The sequence below is a fragment of the Protopterus annectens genome, chromosome 2.part0 (genome assembly GCF_019279795.1).
Source record: "Protopterus annectens isolate FY-2018-M chromosome 2.part0, PAN1.0, whole genome shotgun sequence".
Taxonomy (NCBI): domain Eukaryota; kingdom Metazoa; phylum Chordata; order Ceratodontiformes; family Protopteridae; genus Protopterus; species Protopterus annectens.
This window is the reverse complement of record NC_056728.1, coordinates 1,743,667,226-1,743,683,015: the sequence shown is the minus strand read 5'-3', so window position 1 is coordinate 1,743,683,015 and position 15,790 is coordinate 1,743,667,226. Positions and strand designations below refer to the sequence as shown.

Genomic DNA, 15,790 nt, shown 5'->3' with positions numbered 1-15,790 from the left:
ATTATATTATTTTATATTTTGGATGCCTCAGAAGTAGATTCAAGCAGTACAGCTTCCTGTCATTGTCGCTATTACAGCACACTTTATGTAGTTTTCTGTTCCTGATTTGTCCAATGTACTATATAGTGTGTTGGCCTGGTTACATGTAATTTATTAATTTTTACATACTTAAGGGTATTCAGGGCCACAGTGGAGGCTGAGCTTGTCCTGTTAAGCAGTGGGCATAACGCAGTGTAACAGTCTTGAATGCGATACCCCTACATCCCAGGTCACACATGTACACTTTCGCACATGCATGCATAAGCTCACACAGGCAATTTAGAGCATTATGTGTTAACCAGTCAGCATGTATTTGGAAGGTGAGAAGAAACAAGAGACCTGTGTGAAAATCCCCTTGGACACCGGGAAGATATATATATAGACTTCACAAAGAAAGCACCCTTTTAGGAACATACCAGGTAACTGTTCATGTTGAGGCAATGACATTATTCACTGTACTATCCATTTGTTGTGAGGGACCATAATTGGCATGTATCATAATATAAATATGCCTTTCAGTTAAGAGGCTGCATCTTGTATACATGTTACTATCTGCACTGTGACCATTTGAATTTATTTTTCTTGTGTATTTGCTGTGCTTGCTTGTTGCTGTGCAGTATGGCTGTGATACAGCTGTTCTTTATCGGGTCATACTTGAAAAGACACACTTTATAGGTTCCTAGGTACTTACTAGTTCATTGATCCATTAGACTCTTTAGAAGCCTATCCCTGCATTCCCATTAAGTTTTTTTAGCCCTTGTAATTTAAGTACAAATAACCCAGAGTCAAGCAGAACATGTATATGATACCCATAGCCTTAAGGGAAAAGGGTGCTACACAAGGGGGTGAATTTGCAGTTTCTCATCCATTTCTGCACCAGTGGACTTGCAGATGTACAGTAGATCAGAGAGGATAGTCTGCTGAGGCCGTATGTGAGAGGCAGAGATCACCCCTCATGGGCTCGTATGATATTGAGAAGAGCGGATAGGCTTTGAGACATGTACCTTAGTTTTTATGATTCAGGTCCTTGATTTTCTTGGTGAGAAAGAACTGTGGTCATTCGGGTTTTGTTTAGTGTTTGGAGAGTTATAGACTGAAGGGGACATTATGCTCAATGATCAGCCGTTCAATCTTCTTTCGGCTTTTCCCGGTTAGGGGTTGCCACAGCGGAACTCCGGTCCGCTAATGATTGGCAGTAGATTTTTACGGTGCCAGCTCGACGCCCAACTTTCAATGAAGACACGCCCATTCACACATGTCTTTCTAATGCCACTCTACCGCGGGGAGGACATGCAGACTCCACACAGAAGGCGCTCCAGCCGAGAATCTAACAGGAGAACATCTTGCTGTGAGGCGACAATGCTACCGCTGCACCACCGTGGCTTTCATCAGCCTAATAAGTGCTAAATACAGTGGAATGATCACACCCCTGACCCTACTTATTAATAGGCTGTGCAGTGAAAAAAGGATTTTCTTAGAATAGCAGATACATGGTTATCAAAGGACAGTTTGTTGTCCACATAGGTTCCAATGCCCCTAACTACGAAATCAATTTTCAGGGGCATGTCTGTTGACAATGTGGTAGCTAAAAAGTATATCATGTTTGCCATAGGAGACCATTATACATTTTTTGGCATTTAGTTTTAGTCCACCATCTTGACAACAGTTAGTTGTTTGTTTGGAAAAAGCCCTACTGGAGGATCTTGTTGTCCTCTGGAGAGTTTGATTACACAGAATTTATACTTGTCTGCAAACTTAGCTGGGAGAGTTTATCAGCAATACCTGAGTGTGGAATACTATTGAATGCCTTTGTGCAGTCTAGATATGCGGTTTATATTGATTTGTCTTCCTCTGTTGCTTCAGTAACTTTCTTGAAAAAGTCAACCAGGTTAAGCTGAACTGGCTTGGGTCAAATGTTTGTAGGTTACTTACAAAGTAAATTATTAATTCCATAATGATCCTGTTCTTAGCCTTACAAATGAACATGGTCAGTCTTATGGGTTTGTAATTACCTGGATCTTTTGATGCCATACCTTTGTGCAGGTGGCTGACTGTAGCGGTCTTCCATTCATCTGGCAAAAATCCAGTTTAGAAACTGATACTGATTTGCCGCCGTAGGTGGTTTGACATGTCCTGTTTCAGGCTGCTAAAGAGGCAGTCTTGTATGTTATCCGACCCCACATAAGTATAATTCTTGGTCTTGGAAAGTGTTTTGAGGACTTGTCCTTGGGAGATTTGGGAGAGGTGTGGTTGTGGATATGTGATCTGGGAATGCAGGGGGGATGGCGTTGGAGATAAATTTATCCACTAGTAGACTGGCCATTACTTCAGGGTCTGAGTTTGTCATATCATTTACTTTGAGCTTTGTGAAGTGCTGGGCATTGTTTCCGAGGTTTCTAACATAGTTAAAGAAAGATCTGATTCCTTTTTTGTCTGGTTCAACACATGGGTTATCAAATCCAGTCTTTGGCATGATCTATGAAGTTTCACATATCCAGGACTCTGACGTTTCCCCTACCCATAATTCTCTCCATGCCACCTTAGTACATCAGATCTCATTTGCTGCCTGAAGCATCAGGTGTGTTCTATGAGGGCGGTCCTTAAAAAGCATATCCTTTGTTTCTCACATATTTCTTACAATTTCTTCTCCTACTGAAAGACTCTCCTCTCCTGCTTTATTTTTCTTGTGTGGTTGATAATTTTTTTATATAGTTTATAGATAGTAAAATATAGTTATCCTTGGGATGAGGTGTTTTCTTCAAAACTATTCTTTCTACTAGAGCTAGTTATTAGTTTTTTGATATTTTTTTATATAGGCATAGATTGTTTTGAAATTTTTGGTGTGTTTTAACTTTAAATTTTAGATAATATTTTGGTGTATTTGTAGTGTTGGCTGTACCTTTGGTTTTGTTTTGTAGAATGTCTGTCAACCAGGGAATTTTAAAAACTGTGCTGACTGCAGGCACAAAATCCACTCCTTCCAGGATACACATTCATTGTGTGTTTATTGCTTGGACGACGCCCATCTTGAGACAAATAGTGAAACCTGCGTCTCCTTTGGCACAAGGGCTCTCCATACATGCAGGGAAAAGTTAATTGCAGAAGACCTTCTTCCTGAATATAAATATATATATCAGCACCTCCTCTTCATCCACGGCCTCCTCAGCCAAGAAACAGGACATAGAGAAGAAAAAAATGAAAAGTGGGAAGGAAAGACTAGAGAAGAAGAGAAAAAAAGTTAAAAAAAAAGTTACAGAAGTGAAAGAAAACTCCAGTCTGCCACAACTGTAAAGGCAGAAATTTATTCAAATGATAAGTGCTTTCACGGTAAAGCAGAACTGCTTCTTCAGACCATTAAAAAATGTTAGAGACACATTAATAAAACAAAAATCAACCAATTACATTCATTAATAAAATCACATGTTAGAAGCAATTGATTATTAAAACAGAGTAAATATAAAGCCAAGTGTATTTATTGGTTTTAATTGAAACAAGTTGACCTGAAAACCAGTCAGAAAAGCTTAACTGAAACCTCTAAATGTAATTCTGATAAAGAGCCAATCAGTGGAGGGAATAAAAAAACAACTCCTCTATGATTGGACATCAAAAACTCTTATCTTCAACATATATTGTTCTAAAACATTAAGACCAGACCCCCTCAACATAATAAGGGATTGAACCAGGTTAAAGAATATATTGTCCAATCGAAGTATGAGTTCCAGTTGAAACAAGACAGACATATTAAGGGAACTTGCTCCAATAAAAATATATAAAAAGAATGTAAACTCCGATAGAGGAGAAGGGATATATGACCAGTCACCTCTTATCATATATCTTATACTTCCAATTAAAAACTAAAGAAAGCAAACCTATCACCTAACCAGTAGGAAGTAGAATGACCAATCAAAACTGACAATAGAAAGCCTAACAGATTTGATGACAGAACATACAGAAACAAAATCAAAGCGAGTATGTCAAACAAATACAGAAACTAATGTATGTAATCCTATAAATGTCCTAGGCAATATATTCACTCATAAAATTATAAAAATCATCTCCCCACAGGTAAAAATAAGAATATTGAAAAAAGGTTCAAGTAATGTGTCACTATGATAGCGTGCATTAAATATACAGAAAGAATACAACTAATCTAAAGGATCTGTGCTTAGTAATACATCTTACTGTAAGAAACGGAATACAACAATGATACTCAAACAGATTCTGGGGCATGTTCAAAGAATGCTACTGCATAAAAAACCCTCGGTCTCATGTAAAAAACAATAATTAGACCATGGAGCAAAACGCCCTAACCAAAAATGTTAAATACATATACCACTACAACATCCAGTCATAAATCCATCAAATAGAAAAGTGAGCCAGGACAGCCTAGCAACACTGTGAAAGTGCTTCAGGTGGCCAATCATTACTATTTAAAATGAAACAATAAAACACAACCTAAACATTAGATGAGTGAATACCCAAAATAAAAACCTAGCCAATAACCACAAATATCCCTCCAGTAGAACATCAGACTATCCCAGTGTCCAATTAAGACTAAAAAGGGGTGTATCAGAAATAAAGCAAAAACTCAAGCCAACCACTTCCGTAAATGAACAACAACATCCAGTTTAAGATCCTATCAAAGACACACCGAGGCATATACAAGGCAAGGATTTTCCCAATGAAGGACAGAAACACTTGGACCAGTCACCCCAGAAAAAAGGCAAAAGCAACCAATAAAAAAAAAACAAAACTAAAGAATCTAACACATCAGTGCCCAAAGCTCATACAAAAATAACATAGAACAAAAACAAAGCCACATATAAGAATCCAAAATGAGGATAAAATAAAAATAAAAGTAGAAATAAACAATACGCTGCTTCACAATCTGAAACAAAAATCTCTGTTAAAATACTAAAAATTATATATGTAGCAAGAATCAAGGCACTTCAACTGAACAGCAAATAAACACCTGAAAAAACAGACAGACACTTCCATTAAAGACACTTGTACTATGGGACTTCTACGCCAAAAATTACAACAATACAAAAACAAATCTAATGCAAAGAAGGGAAGGAGGGGAGGGGGGAAGGTAAAAAACCTCAAATATATAAATTGTATACTATAAACATAACTAGGAAACAAGAGACAGAAAGAAAACGTCTCAAAACAAACCTTAAAATACCACAGAAGATTAATATTTTAATGGACGTTCTTTTAATGCAGGTTTCAATGATACCCCATCATTGAGACTATGTGCGACAAATGCTTTCAAATACAAAATCCATCTCTGTTCCTGATCTTGTTGTTAAGATCGCCAGCTCTATTACTAAGTGGGACCATCTCTAAAGCAATTAAAGACAAATTTAGGTTGAGTGTCAGTGACTTTCCTCATGTCAGAGTTGGCCAGCAAAACAGACCAGTGTTTATTAAAAATATCACTTACAATATTGATATTGTTAGAAAAAGTAAAAAGTGGTCTGTTCAAAACACTTCTAGTCATACTTTGACTAGTGTCACAAATTTTCTCATAGAAATAAGGTCTCCCTTTATCCCTCCTTTTTACCAAGGCCTGCATAATACAATGGTCAGTTTCTACAATGTTGTAACCCCTCTCAATAAATTCATGCTTCACATTGGCAAGTGCCATATCAGGATAAACATCATTATTATGGAGTGTCATCACTCTATATACTTGTCCTTCAATACATTTTTACTTGCATGTCTGGAATGCATACTGGATTTATGTAGAAGAGTATTTCTCTTCAATTCTTTCCTATATATATTGATAATGAAGCCCAGTCAACTCATTTCTGTCCTCCTTCACATCGAGGAAGGGTTATACAGTTATTTGAACTATTACAACAGAATCTCAAAATTGGTGGTGCTATGCAACATATCTATAAATCCTTCTAAATTTGTTTGTGTGCCTCCCCAGACAAGAAGATATCATCAACAAAACATTTGTAGAAATATATATGGTGTGTGTAGCAATTGTTGGTCAAGACCTTCTCAGTTTACCATAATGCCAGAACCAAGTTGGCATAGCTACTAGCACAGGCAGTGCCCATCGCTACACCCTTGTTCTGGATAAAGTACCTACCACCAAAGGTGAAAATATTGTTATGAAGTACTAACTCCAAAAGTGTACAGATAATCTCTATCTTGCCAGCTGAAAAATCTGACTTCATTAACAACTTAAAGCTAAGTACCCCATTGGGGAAACTTTTTCTTGCTCCTTACCAATGTCAGTAAAAGTTAATAATTGCATTACTTGTGGAAAGCAAATACCTCACAAAGATTTTCATTTGTACTATATTCCTTGCCTAGGCCCTGACCACGACGTACCTTGCTGTCAGTTTTGTGCTTTACTTAATCAGTGCACTATCCGTCATAGGTACATATTTGCCTTTAAATATTTCGGTTCTCGGTTTAATTATCCAGAAATGTCATCGGTTAGCCATCTGACTACTGGGATTCCGAAAAAAACGCAAAGATAAAGACAGAGACAGGCCGCCAAGGTCCAAAACTGCCAATGACGTTTCTCCTAAGCCAGTCGCCAGTTCGCCGGTACTCAGTGAGGCGCTTTCACAGCCCCTGATATCCGCTACTTCTGATTCGCAGGCCTCTACCGAGACCCATTTGGAGTCCGGTATGCCGCAAGAGCCTTCACCTATGGAACCCGCGGATGTCTTTACGTTGGATGGGTCTGGAGCCGCTATGCAGGCACCGGCTTCTGAGGATGTATTTAGGCCTACAGACTTGCATATTAAATCGACTCCACCTTCATTACAAAGGCCTAAATCTCGATCTATGTCTAAAAAACCAATGCTCAGGCCACATGTTCAGGCCCCTATGCCTAAAAAACAAATGATCAAAATGGCTGAAGATCTAATTACTCTAATCAGGGGTAGTCAACCCCCCCCCCCCCCAAGAGGCCTAGGGCTGAGCTTGATTATGAGTCTTCTGATCAGATTTCTGTTTCTTCTGATTCTTCTAATGACCTGTATTTTTCCATACTTAAGAGGATTCCATTCCCTCTGCTTCCCCTCCTGAGGGTTTTTCTTTTGGGGAAACTTTGCATGCCTTAAGAGAACATTTCCACTGGGAAAGTCAGGAATTTTCTGATTCAAAAAGTAGGCTTAGGGATTTCCTTCTACCTCAGCATAGGCCCTTGGTTATACCTCCTGTACTTGACATTGTTGGTAATGTGTTTTCGGAATCCAGTATGGCCCCCTGATTCCTTGCCTCCGGCTCCTAATAAGCCTGACATACTACAGGGTTCCTGACTCCCACAAGTTCCTTTTCAAAAATCCTGCTGCATATCCAGAAACCATTTCTCAGGGGCCCAAAGACATTAAGGCTTCTACTGCAAAAAATCATACTTCTTCTGATAGAGACTCCAAGGCGCTGGATAGATGGGGTAAGAAAGTTTATACTTCTGCAACCTTGGCAATCAGGGCTTTAAACTGCCAATTTCATATGTTAAAATATCAACAGCATGTTATTGGATTGCTTAAACAGAAAATGATGTTTCTTGACTGTGTGGAAAATAAAGATTTACAGGATTTATTGCATTCTGCTGAACAAGTTGGAAAACATACTTTGCAATGTGGTTTTGATTCTTTAGAGTCCTCCTGCAGGGTTGCTGTTACTGGGTCTGTGCTTAGAAGGCATGCTTGGCTTAAGGAGCAATCTTTGCCTGATCATGCTAAAGCAAAATTGTTGGATGCTCCTTTAAATCAGGGCCATCTGTTTGGCAATAAGGCTGAAGAAGTTCTAAAAAAGATGGAAGATGAAGCTAAATCCATGCAAACTGTTAAAGATTTCTTACAAGTGCAACCTCCAAGATTTATTAGGCATTGGCCTACTAAGAATTGGTCTTTTCCAGCTCCTGTCAAGCCAAACTCAGACACTCCAAAAGCACCAGGTTTCAGTCCCAGGGGACTCTCAGAACTAAGCAATGGAGGGCCTCCACTTCCAAATCTGGAAATAAGATACCCCCCTATGGTAAACAGTCTCAATGACTTCCTTTTAAAATTACCAAGCACTTCTCTTTTAGACGCCCCTTTGGGGGGAAAGATTGCTCTTCATGCAAAGAACTGGGAACTCATAACCCAGGACAAATGGGTTTTCAATATAGTGTCCCAGGGATATAGATTTCATTTTCACACTTTGCCAACACCAAATGAGTGGCCAGACCTGCCGCCAAATCAATGGGCAGAGGCTCAAAAACAAGTACTTTCCCTCTTAAACATGGGGGCTATTCAACCAGTACCAGAAGAGGAAAAGGGACAAGGTTTCTATTCCAGGCTCTTTCTGGTACCCAGAAAAGACAAATCATGGCATCCAATATTGGACCTGTCTACGCTAAACACCTTTCTGGACATTCCAAAATTCAAGATGCTGACTCTTCACCAGTTACTTCCAATGCTAGACAAAGATGCCTGGTTGGCAACTTTAGATTTAAAAGAAGCATACCTGCACATCCCAATCAGGGAATCTTGCAGAACATACCTACGCTTCAAGGCAGGCTACTTGCATTATCAGTTCTCTGCACTGCCCTTTGGCTTGTGTACTGCGCCCAGGGTATTCACAAAGTGTCTGGCTTCAGTTATTGCGTTTTGCAGGCAAAGAAATATTGAAATATATCCATACCTGGATGATTGTCTAATTCAGGCAGAAAACCAGGGCATACTTCTAAATCATCTGGTATTTGTAAAAAGGGTTTGAACTTGTCTGGGGTACACCATAAACGAAAAGAAATCACAACTCGTACCCTCTCAACAGATTACATTACTGGGTGCAAGCTTGAATACAACTGCCCAGATGGCTTTCCTTATGCCAGAGAAGCAAATTCATTTGGTAACTTACTTCAAACGAGTGGCCACAAAAACCCTGCTATCTGCAAGGCAAATACTGCACGCCTTGGGGTTTATGGCCTCCTGTATTCTTCTAATTCCATATGCAAGACTGCATATGAGGAAACTACAGTGGTACTTAAAAAGTCTATGGAGTCAACATTGTCACAGCCTGGAAACAATGATTCCTATCATACCTTGCCTACGCCTGGAATTTTTATGGTGGGCCAAGGCCTGCCACCAAACAAGGGACTGCCATTCACACTACCCCCTGCCATCCAAACCCTAACTACAGATGCATCAGACTATGCATGGGGGGGGGGGGCTCACCTGGCATGTAAGTGCATTCAGGGCAAATGGAACCCAAATCAAATGCACCCGCATATCAATCAAAAAGAAATCTTAACTGTACAGAATGCTCTGACAGCCTTCAAGGACCACATTCTTCCAGGGCAACTAATGGTAAAGATGGACACACCACGGTTATGTGGTACATAAACAAGCAGGGGGGGTACACATTCTTACCCCCTCTGCAGACTAACCATGGCATTGTGGAACACAGCCTTGAAGCTACCAAGTGCACCTACAAGCTCAGTTCCTGCCAGGAAAATTGAATACACTGGCAGACGGACTAAGCAGAAATCTCATGGACCCACACTAGTGGAAATGAACCACGGATTTTCAACATGTTGACAAGCAAATGGGGGAGCCCAGACATAGATCTATTTGCCTCCCCTCAGAACTTACCAGTTGGACAAGTTTTGCACAAGGGCTCCCCACAAAGAAGCCTGGAAAGTGGATGCTCTGTCCTTCAGCTGGAAAAGCCTCTCTGTCTACACCTTTCCCCCCTCTGCCTCTGCTCTCCAAAGTTCTGCTAAAAGTCAAACAGGACAAACCAAGAATGATTTTTATTGCTCCAGACTAATGTGTCACAAATATCTCCATGGCACCTGCCTTAGACCCCTTCCTTGCTGTCTCTGCAGGAGAACTAAATTCTGCACCCTCAGCTTCCAACTTTGAACCTTGCAGTCTGGCTGATCACTGAAATTCACCTTTAACACCCCTCAGCAAACCTGTGATGGATGTCATCTTGGAGGCGAGAAGGCCTAGTACTAGAAAATCTTATGCTAATAAATGGAAAAGATTCTGTGCCTGGAACCAATTGTTAGGGATGAGCACAGCAGCGCCCAATTTACCTCAGATTTTGCATTACTTAACTGAGATGTTTCACAAGGGTCTGCCTTTTCCTCTATTAAAATCCACGCTTCAGCTATTTCAGCTCACTGTAACACAGAACCACCCCTCTTCTCTCATCCCCTGCTCAAGTAGTATCTCAGAGGGGCAAAGAACTTGAGACTACCCAGGTAACCTCCTACCCCTGCCTGGGACCTTAACTTTGTTTTGGAAAAGCTCACTCTACCTCCTTTTGAGCCAGCTGCTACTGCAGACTTAAAATTTCTTTCTTGGAAAACCACCTTCATTTTAGCAATCACTTCAGCTAGAAGGATATCTGAATTACAGGCCCTTATGGCAGTAGAGCCTTTTATCTTCTTTCATGTGGAGAGGGTATCTCTGAGGACCAATCCATCCTTCATGCCCAAGGTGGTTTCCAGTGTGGCTTAATCAGTCCATTCATTTGCCAACCTTCTTTCCCAATCCACATAACAAAGGGGAACAGATTCTGCATTCCTTGGATGTGCGCAGACAACTTAGATTCTACTTGGACAGGACTAAATCTCGAAGAAAATCTGACCAATTACTGATAGCATTTGCTGCAGGGGCAGAGGGAAAGGCTATTTCAAAACAAACCATTTCTAAATGGATAAGCCATTGCATTCATTTCTGCCATAAGCACCATGGAAAACCTATCCCCCAGGGGATCAGATCTCACTCCACCAGGGCTGCATCTACTTCTGCAGCTTTTCTCAGAGGTGTTCCTACCTGGGATATTCTAGAAGCTGCTACATGGAGTTCTGTACATACTTTCACCAAGCATTATCATTTATCAGCTTTTTCTAAATCCAGAACTGGTTTTGCCACTGCTGTCTTGCAGGGCCTTATAGCTGGCCCTAATACTGTATAAACTCCTCCTCCCAACCATACCTTTGTGAATCTACCCAAATGTAATGACTGCAACAGTGAAACACAAAGAACATAGTACAGTTGTGTACACTTAACATAAATGTAGATGTTCGAGTATATTCACTGTTGCATTCCTGGTTACCCTCCCTCTAGCCCCCTACTTTTCTCTAGCTATACCTCTACTTTCTTTTAGTATGCTTAAAAGCCTTTTGGTGTATTTGCTTTTGGTTGGAGGTATATTTTTGTGTTTTTTAATTTTATTGGCTCTTCATTAGGGGGGCACTTGACATCTGGGGCAAGAAAAACTGATGTAATGACATTGGATGCATGTTTTATACACCTGACGACCTGACGTCATGGAAGAAGGGACAACAACCGGCGCAGGACCCAAGACTTTGTTAATCAGGCCGACTGAGGGCAACCTGCCAGCAGATTACCCAAATGTAATGACTGCAACAGTGAATACAATTGAACATCTACATTTATGGTAAGTGTACACAACTGTACTTTATATTGACTCATTAGAGCGTGTCTCTTTCTTCGTTAGTCTAATGACCCATTTCTCTGCTCTTTGTGGTGTTTTTTGGGCGTTTTTTCTTTCAGGCCTGCTTTCCCCTTAGAGCCTATTTAAGTTAGAGGGTTCTTCCCTTTCTTCACCCTTTCTCTGGGATTGCCATTTTATTTAGAGTCTCTCCCACCGGGGTAGTTGCTGTTTAAATTAGAGGCTCTCCCCCTTTCCTTCCTTCCTTCCTTCCTTTCTTAAAAAAAAAAAAAAAGTTTTTCCTTTGTGGTTATCAGCCTGTTTACTTCTGCTTGTTGTAAGCTGTGCATAATAGTTTTTCTCTGTGAAAACCTTTTCTCTGACTAGTGCTAGTTATGTCTAAAGAGTCTAAACCCTCTGGGTTTAAAAAATGTGGCTCGTGTTGCCAGAAAATGTCCCTTACAGATGGGCACACGAGTTGCGTTTATTGTTTAGGGGCTGTTCACCCGCAGGACTCTTGCTCGATCTGTCATGCTTTCAGTTCCAGAGTCCGGCAGGAAAGAAAAAATAAACTTATTTTACATGGCCTCCTGAAGAACCCTCAAAATGCTGCATCTCAGGGTCCTCAGCCAGCTGAAGTGTCCGAGAAACACTCCCAAGCCATTGGTTCTGAGGTCGGAACAGATAAAATTTACTGAGAATCATTCGGCTCTGTCGGCCCCCAGCATTGGCTCCAACAAAGCTAAATCTCCGGCGGCTCCATCTGTGTCCTCGGAGCCAGTCCAGATCCATAAGAGATCAAGGTCTCCTCCTTTGGAGCCGGTATCTCCTCTGCTGGAACCTGGAGCAGGCAGTCACCTGTCCTCTTCACACTCCTCCAGACTTATGGATCACAACATGGAGAGAGTGGTCAACAGGCTTCTCAAGTCACAGGCACTTGCTAAATTACTCTCGCGTCCAGCCCATAAGGTTTTGGCTCTTTCGGCCCACCCAGCTTCTCCATCGATTCCTCCTCCGACTCTCTTGGGCTCGGAGCCAGAGTGCATGGAGGTCGTGGTGGTGGAACCTACAGCTCCGGTTTCTTCTCCCTTATCGGTTCTGACTACCGCTCTGATCTCCTCGATCTCTCAGTCCATCGAGGGGTCTGGGCACTGCAGCACTCTTGCTGGCTCCGAGGGGGGGAAGTGGCATTGGTCCCTTGTCCGACCTCGCTGTCCCTCTTGGAGCTTCGGCGCAGGTGACCTTGGCTCCTACATCGACCTCGGAGCCTTCGCTCCAGGTTCGAAGAAGATCTCTGGGCTCTTCGGAGCCAGAGGCTCCTTTGACTCAGGACCGTGGTGCCTTTGAAGTGATGAGGAGCATACTTTCTCCTGAAACTGCTCCATTCTTGGCTCCATTGGCTCTTTCTCCCTCTGTGTCTGTGCCAGCCTTTGTATCTCCTCCTGCCAAGCATAGGGAACCTGTGCCCCAGGATGCCCCACTGGGTGACCCCACTTGTTCCGACACCTCCCCCGAACATTCGGAGGAGGGCCCTCGGAAGAAGAAATGCAAGAGGAAGCATCTAGACTCTCCTGCGTCTATCACTTCAAATACAGATTTGGATGAGTCTGAAGGGTCCGCACAGTCCCCCTCTGAGGAGGTCTCTTTTTTCAGACATCTTGGAAATCCTCAGACAGAGGAGTTGCTGTCCCTAGCCCCTTCTGAGGGCGAGTCTGTATACCTGGATGCATTTGGTTCCCGAACCTCCACCTCTAGGGTGTCTCTGCCTTTTGACCCACTTTTGTCTGTAGTGAGTTGAAAGGCATGGCGCTCTCGAGATCATGGAACCTGTTCCGAGGAGACCTTAACAAATTTATTACAGCTCCTGAAGATGTCTTTCCTCTCCAAGGGGAGTCCGTGTTGATGCCATGGTGGTGGCAGCAGCCACCAAGAATCAACTTGCGGAAACTTCATCTGTCCATCTGCCGAACAGAGTGTCGTACGATGGACAGGTACGGGAAGCGTATTTATTCTTCAGCGACATTTACTCTCAGATCGCTGACTTACTTGTCCCATTTCACATGACTTCAGAGGGATCTCCTGAAGAAGCTAGGAGATACCCTTCAAGATCCTACAGCTGAGGGAGTTCCGAACAGGGCAGCTTCCCAGCTTTGACCTTGATCTCCGTGGTAAACTCCTCTATGATGTTCATTTCTTATGCGGTAGTTAGAGCGAGTAGGGCAGCATGTACCGGAGTAGCTTTACGCAGACACTCCTGGATGGCACCTTTGTCACTTTGCGGAACCCTTTAAGTCTTCATTTACCAACACCACCTTTGATGGCTCGTCCTTGTTTGGGCCTCAGGTAAAAGAGATACCAGGTGTGAACAAGATGGCAAGACTCTCTGCCATAGGGATCTGTTTTTTCACTTTATCTAGACCCTATCCTAAGGGTCATAAGGGGGAAAATGTGGTTCCGAAAATCCCTGGGATCTTCGCCTGACACACGTGGTGATTTTTCCCCCAGGGGCAGATTGGGAAACAATAATGGAAGATGCCGCCCTCGTGGCAGATGGGGTCCTCAACAGCAGGGCGACAGTGATACATTCTTTGCTAGGCCCTTCTAGCACTCCTGAAGGGAGGCCCGGCTGTCGACCTCTGGAGGCAGTCGGGGGCAGACTGTCACTGTACCCAGCAGCCTGGCAATATATCACGAGGGAAACATGGGTACTGCCGATACTATCCGGGGGCTACAAAATTCCCTTTTCTCACTCCCCCTCAAAAGACAAATGTTTTATCCCAGATGTTCCACCCAGTCTTCGGGATCATGCAATCATAGAGGTTCAAAGATTGCTAGAAAAAACAGCCATCCATTAAGTCCTCGCAGACCAAATCGGATTCGGAACTTACTCAAGGTTCTTTTTAGTTCCAAAGAAGACAGGGGACTGGAGACCAATCATGGATCTCAGCAAGCTAAACCAATCGGTAAAAAAGACAAAGTTCCTGATGGTGACACTGCAGTCCCTTCTCCCCTTCTTGGGTCAGGACAATTGGTTGTGCTCAATAGATCCCCAGGGTACATACTACCATATAAAAATGGACAGGCAATCCAGGAGATTCCTACGCTTCCGACTGGGAGCCAGTCATTATCACTTCAGGGCCCTACCCTTTGGTCTCACCACAGCCCCCAGGGTGTTCAGCAAGTGTATGGCAGTGGTCATGGCTCACTTGAGGCGTCTAAGATTCCAGGTGTTTCCATATCTAGATGACTGGCTCCTTACTGCTACCACCAAGCATCAACTAATCAAGGCATGGGACTACACAATCCAAACGTGTTCCCAGTTAGGCATCACAATAAACTACGAAAAGTCATGTTGCCTTGTCAGTCTATTACCTTTATAGGAGCAGACTTTACAAGACACATGATAGCAAAACTGCCTCTAGACAGGGTGTCAGCCATTTCTCAACAAGTTTCCTTTCTCATAAACAAGATGAGAGTTCAGGCAAGACGAGTCTTACAAGTACGGGGCTCAATGGTTGCAGCTAATATGCTAGTTCCTTTAGCACGCTTCCACATGCGGATTCTACAGTGGCTTCTTTTCGTTCACTGTTCCTTCCAGGAATTGCCAATGTCACGCATGATCTTGATCACGGAATCTTGCAAAAAGGACCTACTGTGGTGGCTGGTCCCCTCCCAGGTGACTCTGTGCATACCCTTTCTAGAACCACATCCGGTAGCCACAGTGACCATGGACACTTCCCAGATAGGATGGGGGGTGCATTATCTGGGACGGACTGTCCAAGGAATGTGGCAACCTCACAAGTACCATTTGCACATCGGTGTTCTAGAGATGAGAGTGGTGTTTCTGACGTTGCAAGCACTTCAAGTCTCTCTACCTACAGGGACGATTGCAATCCAGACAAGACAATATGTCAGTGGTATGGTATATCAACAAGCAGGGCGGAACCAGATCTTACCCTTTGTGTCAGGAGGCACTTTGAGTATGGAATGGGCGATATCTTCCCAATGTTTTCTGATTGCAGCGCACATTCCCAGAAAAGCCAGTGTGATAGCGAAGAGGCTCAGCAGGGCTATCCTCATGCCTCATGAGTGGCCCCTGAAGCAAGAAGTTGCGGACTTGATTTTCCGCAAATGGGGCCAGCCATACTGCGATCTTTTTGCTACTCCCTTAAACAACAAATGCAGCAGCTACTTCACCCTAGTTCCCCCTCTGGGACAGTAACCCAGGGATGCACTTGTTCATGATTGGCCTCCGGAACTACTATATGATTTTCCACCCTTCCCCCTCATTCCAAATGTACTTCAGAAAGCAAAATTGTTGGGTTGC

General features: G+C 42.7%; 1 protein-coding gene across 1 annotated transcript in view; it reads left to right on the top strand.

Annotated features, from left to right (window-relative positions):
- The window catches only part of DNAJC16 (DnaJ heat shock protein family (Hsp40) member C16), a 1,387,609-nt gene that overhangs the window by 803,363 nt on the left and 568,456 nt on the right, over positions 1–15,790 (top strand). The gene's annotated exons all lie outside the window — the stretch shown is intronic.